The sequence below is a fragment of the Lampetra fluviatilis genome, chromosome 63, assembly GCF_964198595.1.
Source record: "Lampetra fluviatilis chromosome 63, kcLamFluv1.1, whole genome shotgun sequence".
Lineage (NCBI taxonomy): Eukaryota > Metazoa > Chordata > Hyperoartia > Petromyzontiformes > Petromyzontidae > Lampetra > Lampetra fluviatilis.
Window position 1 is genome coordinate 3,094,760 of NC_136337.1, and position 14,819 is coordinate 3,109,578.

Below are 14,819 nucleotides of genomic sequence, written 5' to 3' on the forward strand. Positions count from 1 at the left end.
GATGGGCTGAGTTAAGTTAACCCTCCCCCCCCGCAAAGGAGAGGAACTCTGTGACGATTCTCGCGACCGCTGAGCGAGCGGCTCCCATGGGCTGCTGCGGCGACTTCAGCTCAATGCGAGACAACTCCACGCTGTTCCCTGCGCGGGGGTGGAGGGGGGGGTTGAGGAGGGGGGGTGGAGGAGGGGGGTGGAGGAGGGGGGGGGTGGAGGAGGGGGGGGTGGAGGAGGGGGGGGCAGTCGGACAGATGAAAGGGGATATCGCGTTACCTTGCTCCAAACCACGGCTCTCTCCCTCTCTCACTGCAGAGGCCTCCATGTGGAACCCATCAGCGGGTGGAGTGAGGATGGGATGGACAGAGGAGAGGAAGGGGTCAGAGAGAGAGAAAGAGACAGGGAGAGAGACAGGGAAGAGGGGGCGGGGGAGAGACAGGGAGAGACAGGGAGAGAGACACGGGGAGAGGCAGGGAGAGAGACAGAGAGAGACACAGGGAGAGAGACCAGGGAGAGACAGAGAGAGGCAGGGAGAGAGGGCGACGGACCCCAACATCTTCAGGGGCTGGTCAACGTGCTCGTCGGCTACGCCAAGCTCGCCATTTACAGGGCGAAGAAGGTGGCCCTGGAGGGGAAACGTCTAGCCAGCAGCCTGGGCATCTTCCGCGCTCTGCTCGGAGCCAGGGTGTGTGGGCTGGAGTTCCCCCATGCGCGGCTGACCCACGCCGTGCCGGCCTTCAAGGAGCAGTGGGCGATGGAGGAGGCCGTGTGCTCAGTGGCAGATGACGGGGAGCTCTGCATGCAGTTATGAGCTACCCGTCGGAGGCCGTCGGACTGCGAGAAGGGCTGCGTGCAGAGCGAGAGAGAGCGAGAGAGTGACCGAGAGGTGGGGGTTTACATAAAGCAACGTTATACCGAGCATCTTCTTGTTTCCACTGATCGTAAAAAGATAGAGACAGGGAGAGAGACAGGGAACAGGGGGGAGAGACCAGGGAGAGGCAAGGAGAGACGGGAGACACCAGGGAGACTTTTGACTTTGAAACAACTTTTTATTGCCGCCAGCAGCAACAGCGCTGGAGGCGATTCCGATATAAAACACACAAAGTCACCAGCAAACAAATGAAAACAAACGCTACAAATCCACGCGCTGTGGCGCTAAAAGCGCCGCGCACAACACGAAAGAAAAGCCACGTGGTGGTGGTTGTGGTGGTCATCGCGCACGCCACGGTGACGAGCGAGCGCTTCAGAAGGTGAACACCACGAGGGTGCCGTCCACGCTGGTACAGAGAGGGGCTTGTCCGGCTCCCCAGCGTTCGAAGAAGACGCGCTGCACATCACCGACATGTGTGTGGTACATGGCGTGCTCCAGCCGGAGCCGCGCCTTGAGCAGGCCCCTGAACACTGGAAGCAGCACAGAGCAGCCGTCAGTGAGACAGGGAGAGAGACAGGGAGAGAGACAGGGGAAGGGACGAGATGCGTGGATGGGGGTCTCATTGTGGAGTCATTCCAAGAGCTTGCGATCAGCGGGTCTTCAAGGAAAGAATGCCATGTTTAGGAACACGGCCTGGTACCGTCTCACGGACGAGAAAAGTGGCGGCTGTTCGTGTGATCGTCAGCACTTCGTCGACCACTACCACCATCAACACCACCACCACCACTACTACTATCATCACTACTACCATCATCATCACCACCACTATCATCATCATCACCACCACCATCATAATCATCACCACTATCATAATCATCATCATCATCACTACCACCCCTATCATCACTACCATCATCATCACGACCACCACCATCATCACTACCATCACCACTACCACCATCATCATCACCACCCAAACCACTATCATCACTACCATCACCACCACTATCATCACTAGCATCATCACCACCACCACCGCTACCATCATCACCACCACCACCGCTACCATCATCACCACCACCACCACTATCATCACTAGCATCATCATCACTATCACCACCACCACTATCACCACTACCATCATCACCACCACCACTATCACCACTACCATCACCACCACCACCACTATCATCACTACGGTCATCATCACCACCATCATCACCACCACCACCATCATCACGACCATCACCACCACTATCATCATCACGACCATCACCACCACCACCATCATCACCACCATCATCACCACCAGCAACACGACCATCACCACCACCATCATCACCACCACCACCACCACCATCATCACCACCACCACCACCAGCTGTCTCTGGTGTGTACCAATCAGTTTTAAAGACAATGCATTTATTATCAGAGTATGTATTTTTTTGCATTCTGACCACAAGCATTGTGGTTAATGCAGACATGATTCCTTGTAAAAGGTTTCAGTTTGGTGTTTTAACAACTTAACGCAACTGTTTTGTTGCCAGAAAAAAGGGAAAACCCTATTCTCAGTAAAAGCAATTCTAAAGAAATGAGTCTCTGAGTCTATGTGTCTCTGTGTGGTGAGTCTATGGATCTCTGCGTGAGTTTATGGGTCTCTGTGTGAGTCTATGGGTCTCTGTGTGAGTCTATGGGTCTCTGTGTGAGTCTATGTGTCTCTGTGTGAGTCTAAGGGTCTCTGTGTGGTGAGTCTATGGGTCTCTGTGTGGTGAGTCTATTGGTCTCTGTGTGAGTCTATGGGTCTGTGTATGAGTCTATGGGTCTCTGTGTGGTGAGTCTATGGGTCTCTGTGTGAGTCTATGTACCAGAGGTGGGACAAAGTCATTGTTATGCAAGTCCAAGTCGAGTCGCAAGTCATCAAATTCATGACTCGAGTCCAAGTCACATGACTCGAGTCCACACCTCTGCTATGTACTATGTTGAACTTGGTTCACACCGTACGTAGCCAACCATGCTAATTGGAGGAGCGGGGAAAAGACAACAAACTAAATACAAAATGTAGTTCTAAAGAAGTGAGTTTTCGTACTAGATTTCAAAACGATGATGGGGAGGGAGGCGCTGATGATTATGATGAGAAGAGTGTGAGAGAGAGTGAGAGAGAGGAGTGAGCGAGAGAGTGAGGAGAGAGACTTTTAAAAACTTTTAAACAACTTTTATCGCCGCCAGCAGCAGCAGCAGCACTGGAGGCGATTTCGATACGAAATACACAAAGTCACCAGCAACACAAATCACACAAATATAATAAAAAAAACAAACCACGTGCTGTGGTGCCTGAACGCACCGCTCACAACACACGCGAAAAACCGTCACACGGCGGTGGCGGCGGTGGTGGTGTTCGCTACGCCGACGAGCGGAGCGCGTTAGAAGATGACGGGGGGGGGGGGGCTTTAGAGGGGGGGGGGGCTTTGAAGGGGGGGGGGCTTTAGAGGGGGGGCTTTAGAGGGAGGGGGCTTTAGAGGGGGGGCTTTAGGGGGGGGGAGCGGCCGTCAGTGTCGCCTTGCAGCATCTTACTCCTCTCGTCTTGAACACCGCCACCTTCGCTTGAGTCGCAGACGAAGTTAGGCCTGGCCTAGCTAAGGTAATTGACCCTGTTTACCGGGTAAAAGGGTCAAGGTGTTGACATGCCAAGGGGTGGGGTGAAGGTAGCGCGAAGTTTTACCCGGTGAACACCTTGTGTTTACCGCTCGCTAAAAGCTCCGTGGCGCAGTCCGTGGCCTCCATTTCAAATTGGAATCACCGAGAGTCTTCTATAGATGAATAAAGCGCTCTACCTAGCATTTACCTGTTACAAACCTTGTTCATGTGTAGTAGTAGTACCCCAGTAATTACCATGTGATCGGGCCATTTGTATGGGGTAAGGGTAAAAGGTAGGGTAAAGGTAGGCTCGTTGCTTTTGACCTTTTACCTTACCTTGCTAAAGGGTAAAAGGTTAGGGTAGAGTGATTGTATTGTGGTAAGGTAGGGTAAAGTTAGGCTCGTTGTTTTTACCTTTTACCTTGCCTTGCCGAGGCCTAGACGAAGCTGGCGTAGTCGTGGCGCTTGTTAGCCAGGTAAGGCACCAGCCCCCGTATACGAAGCAGCAGCAGCTGCTGCTGTTTGTAGAAGGGCACCCCCAGTTTCCTGAAACTGTTCCCCAAACGCCGGAACATTGGTTTGAGCCGCTGGCAGCGTATGCACTGGTGGGGCAGCTCCTCTCTGGCACCGAAGAAAAGAGAGAGGAGTGAAAGAGAGAGAGAGAGTGAGATGGAGTGAGAGAGATCGAGTGAGAGAGATCGAGTGAGAGAGATCGAGTGAGAGAGATCGAGTGAGAGAGATCGAGTGAGAGAGATCGAGTGAGAGAGATCGAGTGAGAGAGATCGAGTGAGAGAGATCGAGTGAGATAGATAAAGTGAGAGAGAGAGAGGGTTGCGAGAGATAAGAGTGAGACACTTTTTACTTTTAAACAACTTTTATTGCCGCCAGCAGCAACAGCACTGGAGGCGATTCCGATATGAAATACACAAAGTCACCAGCAAACAAATGAACGCTACAAATCCACGCGCTGTGGCGCTAAATGCACCGCGCACAACACGAAAGAAAAGCCACGTGGTGGTGGTTGTGGTGGTCATCGCGCACGCCACGGTGACGAGCGAGCGCTTCAGAATGTGAACACCACGAGGGTGCCGTCCACGCTGGTACAGAGAGGGGCTTTAGAGAGAGACAGAGGAGAGAGACAGAGGAGTGAGAGAGATGCGTGTAGCCGTGAGACTGACAGCCGCGTGGAGCGTCATCAGATCCTCCCCCTCCTGCCTCATGCAGCCTCAAAACAACTCTCAATGAGTGGAACTCTCCATTGGGAAAACGTTCAATTTGGACAACTCAATTTTAGAAATCGCTCATCGCTGCATGCATCACCACCACCATCATACTACCCACATTACCATCACCACCATCATACGATCCACATCACCATCACCACCATCATACGATCCACATCACCATCACCACCATCATACGATCCACATCACCATAATCATACTAACCACATCACCATCACCACCATCATACTAACCATATCACCATCACCATCCTCATACGATCCACATCACCATAACCATACTAACCGCATCACCATCACCACCATAATACTACCCCCATCACCATCACCACCATCATACGATCCACATCACCATAATCATACTAACCACATCACCATCACCACCATCATACTAACCGCATCACCATCACCACCATCATATTAACCGCATCACCATCACCACCATCACCACCATCATACTACCCCCATCACCATCACCATCATACCAACCCCCATCACCATCACCATCATACCAACCACATCACCATCACCACCATCATACTAACCACATCACCACCACCACCATCATCACTACCATCACCACCACCACCACTCTCACCATTACCAACCACGCCACGCACGTCACTCGAACCACCACGTCAATCACAGCGCCCTCAATCACATTTACAGATCCCCCACTCCACCCGCCCCGCCCCCACCCCTCCACTCCCCCCCGCCCCCCCCACTCTCCCCACCCCACCCCCCACTGCGTGGTCGCGCTGCCAGCTTTAATTTGAGTGACGCGGGGAGGCAGTGGGGACCGCGCCGCCTGTCACCGCCTGATGGAGCCTCGTTAACTCGGCCGGGAGCCGCCAACTCCTGCCCGCTCACAGGGCGACACGGAGTCACCACCACCATCAGTAGCACCACCAGTAGCACCACCACCACCATCAGTAGCACCACCACCACCATCACCACCACCATCACCACCACCACCACCAGCACCAGCACCACCACCACCACCATCAGTAGCATCACCACCACCACCACCAGCACCACCACCACCACCATCAGTAGCACCACCACCATCAGTAGCACCACCACCACCAGCACCACCACCACCAGCACCAGCAGCACCACCATCAGTAGCACCACCACCATCAGTAGCATCACCACCACCACCACCAGCACCACCACCACCACCATCAGTAGCACCACCACCACCAGCACCACCACCACCACCAGCACCACCACCACCACCACCATCAGTAGCATCACCACCACCACCAGCACCACCACCACCACCATCAGTAGCACCACCACCATCAGTAGCACCACCACCAGCACCACCACCACCAGCAGCACCACCACCACCAGCACCACCACCATCAGTAGCACCACCATCATCAGTAGCACCACCACCACCAGCAGCACCACCACCACCACCAGCACCACCACCATCAGCAGCACCACCACCATCAGCAGCACCACCACCACCAGCACCACCACCACCATCAGCAGCACCACCACCATCAGTAGCACCACCACCATCAGTAGCACCACCATCAGTAGCACCACCACCACCACCAGCACCACCACCAGCACCACCACCACCATCAGCAGCACCACCACCACCATCAGCAGCACCACCACCACCACCAGCACCACCACCACCAGCACCACCACCAGCACCACCACCACCATCAGCAGCACCACCACCATCAGTAGCACCACCACCACCACCAGCACCACCACCAGCACCACCACCGCCAGCACCACCACCACCATCAGCAGCACCACCACCATCAGTAGCACCACCACCATCAGTAGCACCACCATCAGTAGCACCACCACCACCACCAGCACCACCACCAGCACCACCACCACCATCAGCAGCACCACCACCATCAGCAGCACCACCACCACCACCACCAGCACCACCACCACCAGCACCACCACCAGCACCACCACCACCATCAGCAGCACCACCACCATCAGTAGCACCACCACCACCACCAGCACCACCACCACCACCACCAGCACCACCACCACCAGCACCACCACCACCACCACCAGCACCACCACCACCAGCACCACCATCATCAGTAGCACCACCACCACCATCAGTAGCACCACCATCAGTAGCACCACCACCAGCACCACCACCACCACCACCATCAGCAGCACCACCACCACCAGCACCACCACCACCATCAGCAGCACCACCACCATCAGTAGCACCACCACCACCATCAGCAGCACCACCACCACCACCAGCACCACCACCACCATCAGCAGCACCACCACCACCATCAGTAGCACCACCACCACCATCAGCAGCACCACCACCACCACCAGCACCACCACCACCATCAGCAGCACCACCACCATCAGTAGCACCACCACCACCATCAGTAGCACCACCACCACCATCAGTAGCACCAGCACCAGCAGCACCACCACCAGCACCACCACCACCAGCACCACCACCAGCACCACCACCATCAGTAGCACCACCATCAGTAGCACCACCACCATCAGCAGCAGCACCACCACCACCAGCACCATCAGTAGCACCACCACCATCAGCAGCACCACCACCATCAGCAGCACCACCACCAGCACCACCACCACCACCAGCACCACCACCACCAGCACCACCACCATCAGTAGCACCACCATCAGTAGCACCACCACCAGCACCACCACCACCACCAGCACCATCAGTAGTAGCACCACCACCATCAGTAGCACCACCATCAGTAGCACCACCATCAGTAGCACCACCACCAGCACCACCACCACCAGCACAATCAGTAGTAGCACCACCACCACCACCAGCACCACCATCAGCAGCACCACCACCAGCACCACCACCACCACCAGCACCACCACCACCAGCACCACCACCATCAGTAGCACCACCATCAGTAGCACCACCACCAGCACCACCACCACCACCACCAGCACCACCACCAGCACCATCAGTAGTAGCACCACCACCACCACCAGTACCACCACTATCAGTAGCACCACCACCATCAGTAGCAGCATTGCTATACCACCATCACCACCATCAGCAGCACCATCACTATCAGCAACACAACCATCAGTAGCACCATCACCACCATCAGTAGCACCATCACCACCATCAGTAGCACCATCACCACCATCAGTAGCACCATCACCACCAGTAGCACCATTGCTACCATAATAATCACCACCCTCACCACGAGTAGCAGCAGCAGCAGCACCACGAGCAAGACAAAGATCCCCCGTATAGCCTAAACAGACTGTGGGGGCAAGTGCCGTTAGCGAGCACCACCAGTAACACCAGCAAAAAGACAAAGGTGCCCCGTGTAGCCTTAACAGGCCGCTGGGGGCGAGTGCTGTTAGCAAGCAGTAGCAGAAAGTGACTGGGGCCCCATCGACGGCGCGAGTGTTCACGAAACTAAAGCGGTCCCAAGTAGCCCAAGGGGGGGGGGGGGCGTGCACGCGTGCAGGCAGCTGAGCCTGTAATGAGCACATTACACACGGAACCCCTAATCCCACACACCACACACCACCACACACACCACACACACCACACACACCCACCCACACCATCACACCCACCACACACACACACACCACACACACCCACCCACCCACACACACACCACACACGCCCCCCCACACACACACCACACACCACACCCACCACACCCACATACACACCACACACACAAGACCCACACACACCACACATACCCCCCCACACACACACATACCACACACACCACACACACACACACCACACACCACACCCACACCCACACACACCACACCCACACACAGCCACCCACCACACACCCCACCACACACCACACCTATCCACCACACACACACCGCGTCCATCGCAGAGGCACTCAATTTCCAGCCGCGCACACTGACGCAGCCTCGTGATGACACGCGGGCAGCGAGGAGACAGGAGGGGGTTGGGGGGGAAGAGAGTGGGTAGAGAGAGCAGAGTAAGAGGGGAAATAGAGTGGGTAGTTAGTGGGCATAGAGATGTTAACTACCTCGCCTGGTGTGCAGGAGGTCGTGGGTTCGATCCCGACCCTGACGCCTGCTGTGTATTTGTAGTTTGCGTGTCTCTCTCTCTCATCATCATCATCACGGTGGCTAGGAGATGTTAACTACCTCGCCTGGTGTGCAGGAGGTCGTGGGTTCGATCGCGACCCTGACGCCTGCTGCTGTATATTTGGAGTTTGCGTGTCTCTCTCATCATCATCATCACGGTGGCTAGGAGATGTTAACTACCTCGCCTGGTGTGCAGGAGGTCGTGGGTTCGATCCCGACCCTGACGTCTGCTGCCGACAAATACGATGATGATGAAACCACTTTCGTTGAGCTATCAATTGCGACGGACCCGGTCGCTTCCGAAAAAAAGAGCGACACGGCTCAGTGAGGCCTTACCCTGGCAACAAATAAAACAGAAAGTTGAGAGTGTTTTAAATTAGCTGTGCCGAACTAACGCGTCGGTGGGTGGGGTGGGTGGGGTGGGTGAGGTGGGTGCGGTGGGTGGGGTGGGGTAGGTGAGGTGGGTGAGGTGGGTGGGGTGGGTGCGGTGGGTGGGGTGGGGTGGGTGGGGTGGGTGGGGTGGGTGAGGTGGTTGAGGTGGGTGGGGTGGGTGAGGTGGGTGCGGTGGGTGGGGTGGGGTGGGTGCGGTGGGTGGGGTGGGGTGGGTGGGGTGGGTGGGGTGGGTGAGGTGGTTGAGGTGGGTGGAGTGGGTGGGGTGGGGTGAGATGGGTGAGGTGGGTGGGGTGGGGTGGGATGGGTGGGGTGGGGTGGGGTGAGATAGGTGAGGTGGGTGGAGTGGGTGGGGTGGGGTGAGATGGGTGGGGTAGGGTGAGATGGGTGAGGTGGGTGGAGTGGGTGGGGTGGGTGGGGTGGGGTGGGGTGAGGTGGGGTGAGATGGGTGAGGTGGGTGGGGTGGGTGGGGTGGGGTGAGATGGGTGAGGTGGGTGGAGTGGGTGGGTGGGGTGGGTGGGGTGGGTGTTGCGTGGGTGGCTGAATGGGGTGGCTGGGTTGATTGGGTGGGGTGGATGGGGTGGGTGGGGTGGGTGGTGGTGCTGCGAGTGTGTGGGACGCTACCGGCGCGGGAAGACAAAGGCGGACTGACGCGTGGAGCGAAGCTGCAAAGTGACTCGCGCGAAAAGCGATGGTCCATGTCTTCGCGGGGAGGAGAGACGGAGGAGAGGACCGGGTGATGCCCCCCACCAGCCCCCGGCCCCGCCACCCCCTGGCCCCCCAAACTCCCCACCCCCGGCCCCACCCCCCCCCACCCCCATTCGTCTCAGCAGCAGGCGCCACGGGGCGCCGTTTCATTTACCGTGAAACAATGCGAGATCGCTCCTCTCTCTTCCGCGACGCTGGACGTGGGACGACGCAATTTAACGTGCCCCCCCCCGCTCCACCTTCTCCCCCCCCCCCTTCTCCCCCCCGCCCCCTCCTTCCCCCACCCCCCTCTCCCCACTCATCCTCCTGCGGCCGCCGCTGTCGAGGTGATCGAAGCCCTGCCGGGAAAATCTCCGCGCTGGGCTCAGCGTCGGCGCGAGCGAGCGAGCGAACGAGCGAGCGAAAGACTGAAGGAGCCAACGAATGAACGAACGAATGAACGAACGAGCGAACGAAGGAACGAGCGAAGGAGCGAGCGAACGAATGAATGAACGAGCGAACGAAGGAGCGAGCGAACGAACGAGCGAACGAACGAACGAACGAGCGAAGGAGCGAGCGAACGAATGAACGAGCGAACGAGTGAACGAATGAACGAACGAACGAGCGAACGAACGAGCGAGCGAAGGAGCGAGCGAGCGGGACCCGTTCCGTCACCGCCGCTGCCACCTCGAGTCGCCACGCACCGCCCCGCGGTCAACCCGCGGTCAGCGAGAGACGGTGGCGGCGGCGGCGACCGACGACATTGCGGGGCACCGCGGTGGCGAGCGAGACGTCAACTCACCTCGCCTGACACACATCGGCCTGTGGGTTCGACCCCCGACCCCCGTACTGCGTGCACTGCGTGCACTGCGTGCGCGCCTCTCTCTCTCTCTCTCGCTCTCCCTCCGCCGTGGTCGCGTGGATTTTGTTCTCCGGGTCCTCCGGGTTATTTTTCTCTGCCACCTCCACACCGAAAAATGAACACGCACGCCTTTAGGGTGTTTGGCCACCGCGGTTGATTTCCGCACGGTTAGGTCACTTCCGTCGGGCTATCAATGGTGAAATCCGGTGTCGCGTCTGAGAAATAAAGAGCTATACAGCTCGGTGGGGACTCACCCCCGCTAAAAGAACAAATAGCTTCAACAGTTCTTGTTCATTAGAAGCGAACCTCATTTGGCGCGGCGGTGTTCGTTGCGTGTATGAATGCTGAACTTCTTTCGCACCGTACGTGGTCAACCCTGCGAATCTGGAGGTGTGCGGGGGGGGGGACATCAAACTAAACACACAATAAAGCAGTTCTAAATAAATCAGTTTGTCAATCTAGATGATGATTTAAAAGTGCCATAGCTCCCAGCAGCTTCCTAATATCGGAAGCAAGAGCGTTCCAGACGGCCACAGAAGCAGCGGCGACGGCCAGCAGCCAGGAGCCACCGTTGCTGCCGCTGCTGCGAGGAAGGGTGGTTTATGCCCCCCTTGACATCAGCCACGGTATTGCTTTTCATTTGTGGCAAGCGCTCTCTGTGTGTGTGTGACGAGTGGCGACCTTGCAATGGATCCGTTCGGCAAAGCCAATGCAGCTCAGCTAGCAGTAGAAAGGGGGGCACGGTCGGAGCTCGCAATACCCCCCCACCCCGTCACAACGTCGCCAGATGAATCGTTGCGTGTAACACACGCTTTCTTTTTTTTGCCAGACGTCCCGTTGAGTAAGTCAGCTGCAATTATAATCGATCGGATCTAAAGTGGCACAAAGACAAAGATCCCCCGTGTAGCATGCACAGACTGTTGGGGCAAGTGCTATTAGCGAGCACCTATGAAGGCCGGCACGGCACACGAGCCCGGCCGCCTTTGTCTCTCCAGCGGCGATATTTACGCACCGCACCAGATACTCATTTGAGGCTGAGTCTACCTAGGGGAGGCCCAGGACCGGTTCAAATAATCGTCACCGGTGTTGGCCGCGAGCTGGAATCGAACCCGGGTCGCCAGGTTCGTAGCGCATCATAGCGCTAACCACTACACGACCGCCTGCCCCCCCTCGCACACCTCTCACAGGGGTGACAAGGCGAATTTGAGCCGATGGCGAGCGCGGAGTTGCCGTGTGTCGAATCAGCAGCGTGAGAAGATTTGAGGCCACGGCGGCGACAGCCAACAGAGCCTGTCCAACCGGTTTGTGGAGAGAGAAAAACCCGATATTTTTTATTCTAGCAGGTGTAAGGCTCATTGAGCTATATAACAGCACAGCAGTCAACCCATCGGGTTTACCCCGTGTTCTTGTCGGAAGGGGAAATTGAGTTTTCCATACGGCGTAACAGCCGTTTCAATACGGGCAGCAACTAAAATAAATATTATTTTTTGTCTATTTGTGATTTCTCTCCTTGTGATGAGACTTTGTTAGGATGAACGTTGAGATTCATAAGGGGCACGGGGTGACTGACCAATAAAGTCTGAATTGGTCTGTAATAAGGTAGGCACTGATAAGGGGTTGACAGGGATGTGCTAGCAGTTTTTTTGTTAGAAGCGACCTGGCCATGAATGACAGCTCAACTGCTGGACATCTGTGAAAAAAACTATTGGACATCTAGACTCTCTTTTTGTTTTTTTCCCGAAAAGTCACGGAGGTAAAAATAAATATATGAAAAAACAACTAAATTAAATCCCGACGTTTCGGAGGCAACACAAGCTTCCGTCTTCAGGTGGAACCGTCACAGCCAAATTCACTGTAATAAGTGAAGAGAGCTCATAGAGAAACGCGACTATCTGTAAAAAACCTATTGGACATCTGTAACAAAACTAATGGACATCTGTAGGAGGAGGGGGGAGGAGGAGGGGGAAGAGGGGGGAGGAGGAGGGAGGAGGGGGGATGAGGGGGGGGAGGAGGAGGAGGGGTGAGGAGGAGGGGTGAGAAGCAGAGCTGGCAGGCAAAGGAGCTGAAGGTACACGCGGCGCCTTTAAATTCCTGCACCCTTAACGACGCCGTTCCCAACTTGACAAGGAAATCCAGGGGGATCAGGACGCATTGTTATTTAAACAGTCGTTAACCCAGTAATGCCTGAATGAGGTGTGTGTGTGTGTGCGGCGAGGGGGTGGGTGATAGTGCGGAGTGGGGGGTGAGAGAGGAGAGGGGGGTACAGATAGAGAGATAGAGTCTATGGGGGTTCACAATGTATTGGGTGGGATAACAGATTCATCTCAATGTCTCTCTCCTCACCTGCGTGTGGCTGTGTGAATACCTGACGGACTGTGGTTGGTGGTGGAGTGGTGGAGGGGTGGTGTGGTGGAGGGGTGGTGTGGTGGAGGGGTGGTGTGGTGGAGGGGTGGTGTGGTGGTGGTGGTGGAGTGGTGGAGGGGTGGTGTGGTGGTGGTGGAGGGGTGGTGTGGTGGAGGGGTGGTGTGGTGGTGGTGGTGGAGTGGTGGAGGGGTGGTGTGGTGGTGGTGGAGGGGTGGTGTGGTGGAGGGGTGGTGTGGTGGTGGTGGTGGAGTGGTGGAGGGGTGGTGTGGTGGAGGGGTGGAGTGGTGGAGGGGTGGTGTGGTGGTGGTGGAGTGGTGGAGGGGTGGTGTGTTGGAGGGGTGGTGTGGTGGAGGGGTGGTGTGGTGGTGGTGGTGGAGTGGTGGAGGGGGTGGTGTGGTGGTGGTGGGGTGGTGGTGGGGTGGTGGTGGAGGGGTGGTGGTGGGGTGGTGGTGAGGGTGGAGGGGTGGTGTTAGTGGAGGGGTGGTGGTGGGGTGGTGGTGGTGGTGGAGGGGAGGGGTGGTGGTGGTGGGGTGGTGGTGGTGGTGGTGGTGGTGGTGGAGGGGTGGTGGTGGTGGAGGGGTGGTGGTGAGGGTGGAGGGGTGGTGTTAGTGGAGGGGTGGTGGTGGGGTGGTGGTGGTGGTGGAGGGGAGGGGTGGTGGAAGGGAGGGGTGGTGGTGGGGTGGTGGTGGAGGGGTGGTGGTGGTGGAGGGGTGGTGGTGAGGGTGAAGGGGTGGTGTTAGTGGAGGGGTGGTGGTGGGGTGGTGGTGGTGGTGGAGGGGAGGGGTGGTGGAAGGGAGGGGTGGTGGTGGGGTGGTGGTGGAGGGGTGGTGGTGGTGGAGGGGTGGTGGTGAGGGTGAAGGGGTGGTGTTAGTGGAGGGGTGGTGGTGGGGTGGTGGTGGTGGTGGAGGGGAGGGGTGGTGGAAGGGAGGGGTGGTGGAGGTGGGGGTGGTGGAGGAGTGGTGGTGGTGGAGGGGTGGTGTGGTGGTGGTGGAGAGGTGTTGTGGTGGAGGGGAGGGGTGGAGGGGAGGGGTGGTGGTGGTGGAGGAGGGGTGGTGGAGGGGTGGTGGTGGTGGAGGGGTGGTGGTGAGGGTGGAGGGGTGGTGTGGTGGAGGGGAGGGGTGGTGTAGCGGTAGGTACACTGAACTATGAACTCGGCAAACCTGAGTTCGATTCCTGCTCACGGCCAAAGCCGCTGACAATTATCTGAACCGGTCCTGGGCCGCCTCTCCAAGGTCGACTCAGCCTCAAATAAGTCACCTGGCGCAGTGTGCAGTAAACATCGCCACTGGGGAGACAAAGGCGGCCGGGCGTTGGTGCTGGCCACCCATCCTTTCGTGTGCTGTGCCGGCCTTCATAAGTGCTCGCTAACAGCACTTGCCCCAACAGCCGGTTAAGCCTATAAGGGGGATCTTTGTCTTTGGTGACTACTTCAGTGACTCTGATGAGGTCACGGAGTTCAGTGGCTGACCGCCACAGGGTGGTAAAAGAGACTCGGAGATTCCCATAGGGAGTCAGACTCAACCAGGGACTCAAAGACCCACGCAGCGACTCACAGACTCACACAGAGACCCACAGACTCACAGAGACTTGTAACACTGTCCTAGAGACCCACAGACTCGCCCTCGCATCTCCTCTCTCTCTCCGTGGGTCTTTTTATTATTATTTTTTTACGATCA